Genomic DNA, 2,830 nt, shown 5'->3' on the forward strand with positions numbered 1-2,830 from the left:
ACCCTGTTTCGTTGTTATTTATTTTCGATTGTTATTCCAGAGCGTTGATCATTTTTGATTTTATCAAAAAATCGGTTAAAATTGCTAGGGCTCGGTGTCGGTAAACTTTTAACCGTAACTAAGACACAAACGAATTTTTTCGAAAAATATTTCTTTGAATAAAAATGTTGTTAATATTTTTCGATCAATTTTATTCGTATAATTTGATTAATACGTATATTTTTTTAAATAAAGTTATCTTTTGATGTAATTATTAGCAAATATGTTCAATAGTTTTTTTCTTAGTTCAACTATTATCCAATAATCTAAAATTCACCTAAGGTTTTTTTTTCAACCAAAAAATTAAATTATTCTATCACTTTTTGGCCAAAACTTTATTTGATTATCTTCCGTGAGTTTTTCTTTATTTATATGATGGTACTTGTACCGTTGATGGGATGGTACTTGTACCATTGATGGGATGGTTCTTGTACCGTTAATGGGATGGTTCTTGTACCGTTAATGGGGTGGTTCTTGTACCATTGATGGGATGGTTCTTGTACCGTTGATGGGATGGTACTTGTACCATTGATGGGATGGTTCTTGTACCATTGATGGGATGGTTCTTGTACCATTGATGGGATGGTTCTTGTACCATTGATGGGATGGTTCTTGTACCGTTAATGGGGTGGTTCTTGTACCATTGATGGGATGGTACTTGTACCATTGATGGGATGGTTCTTGTACCGTTAATGGGATGGTTCTTGTACCGTTAATGGGGTGGTTCTTGTACCATTGATGGGATGGTTCTTGTACCGTTAATGGGGTGGTTCTTGTACCATTGATGGGATGGTTCTTGTACCGTTGATGGGATGGTTCTTGTACCATTGATGGGATGGTTCTTGTACCATTAATGGGATGGTTCTTGTACCGTTAATGGGGTGGTTCTTGTACCGTTAATGGGATGGTTCTTGTACCGTTAATGGGGTGGTTCTTGTACCATTGATGGGATGGTTCTTGTACCGTTGATGGGATGGTACTTGTACCATTGATGGGGTGGTTCTTGTACCATTGATGGGATGGTTCTTGTACCGTTAATGCGGTGGTTCTTGTACCGTTAATGGGGTGGTTCTTGTACCGTTAATGGGGTGGTTCTTGTACCGTTAATGGGGTGGTTCTTGTACCATTGATGGGATGGTTCTTGTACCGTTAATGGGGTGGTTCTTGTACCATTGATGGGATGGTTCTTGTACCGTTAATGGGGTGGTTCTTGTACCATTGATGGGATGGTTCTTGTACCATTGATGGGATGGTACTTGTACCATTGATGGGATGGTTCTTGTACCGTTAATGGAATGGTTCTTGTACCGTTAATGGGGTGGTTCTTGTACCATTGATGGGATGGTTCTTGTACCGTTGATGGGATGGTACTTGTACCATTGATGGGGTGGTTCTTGTACCATTGATGGGATGGTTCTTGTACCGTTAATGGGGTGGTTCTTGTACCATTGATGGGATGGTACTTGTACCATTGATGGGATGGTTCTTGTACCGTTAATGGGATGGTTCTTGTCGTGCGCAGCGAAATAAAAGACGAGAACTTCTCCGACATAAAAACCGGTAAACCTTTTTCCTCTTATTTCAAAACAGAACTGGCCGTTAATTTATTTTTACACGCGCAAAATAACACCTTTTTTAACAGCAACCAAAAACTCACTTTCACGCGCGCGTGCGCTATATAAACATTTGAAAACGAATATAGGTACATGTACTATACAAAATCTCATTTGAAATAACGAATTTCAAATGAGATAGTAAAAGTCCGAAAAGTTACATTTGCATACATAAATAACCCTTAGTAAACAGTTTGAATACAATTAAAATCAGTCTAGTGGTAACTGGCATAATTTAACTACGGGTCTTTTCAGTGATTTGTCAGAGGTTCTGACAGTTACGACGCGAACTTGATTGTCTTGTCCTGGATGAAGTTCAGTGATTCTTGCCATTCTCCACTTGGTTGGAGGTAAATCTTCATCCTTGAGCAAGACCAAGTCGCCGACTCGTAGATTCGGTTTTGGTGTAGTCCACTTTGGACGTTGTTGAAGGCGAGAGAGGAATTCATTTCGCCAACGGTTCCATAAGTGCTGCAGTACTTGTTGGCCCAATTGCCAACGTGACAGGCGGTTGACGTTTTCAGAAGTGAGATTGGGTTCGGGTATTGCGGTGAGCGCATCTCCGATTAGGAAATGTCCAGGTGTCAACGCATTGAAGTCGTTTGGATCCGAGCTTAACGCCGTTAAAGGACGTGAATTTAAGCAAGCTTCGATTTGGCAAAGAAGCGTTTGCATTTCTTCAAAGTTTAGAACCATGGTGCCAAGAACTCGTTTCGGATGATACTTGACGGACTTCACCCCGGCTTCCCAGAGGCCTCCAAAATGTGGCGCTGCAGGCGGGTTGAAGTGCCAATTAATTCCTTCGTCTGCGAGCCATCGTGACACTTGATCGTTGTTGTTTGTAGAGACTATGAATTTGATGAATGTTTTCATCTCTCGATCGGCTCCTGTAAAGTTGGTTCCACAGTCGCTGTAAATGTCGGCGCATTTTCCTCGTCGAGCAACAAAGCGTTTCAATGCTGCCAGAAATGCTTCGGTGGTCATGTCACTGACAAGTTCAAGATGAATTGATCTTGTGATAAAGCAAGCGAAGACGGCAATGTATCTCTTAAACCTGAGGTGACTTCGTCCCTTCATTAGTTTAAGGGTAAATGGTCCTGCGTAGTCGACTCCACACTTCAAAAATGGCCGAGCAGGATTTACTCTCGCTGGTGGTAAATCGCCCATAAGTTGCTTTA

Source organism: Leiobunum rupestre, chromosome 7 (assembly GCF_980474605.1).
Source record: "Leiobunum rupestre chromosome 7, qqLeiRupe1.1.hap1, whole genome shotgun sequence".
NCBI lineage: Eukaryota > Metazoa > Arthropoda > Arachnida > Opiliones > Sclerosomatidae > Leiobunum > Leiobunum rupestre.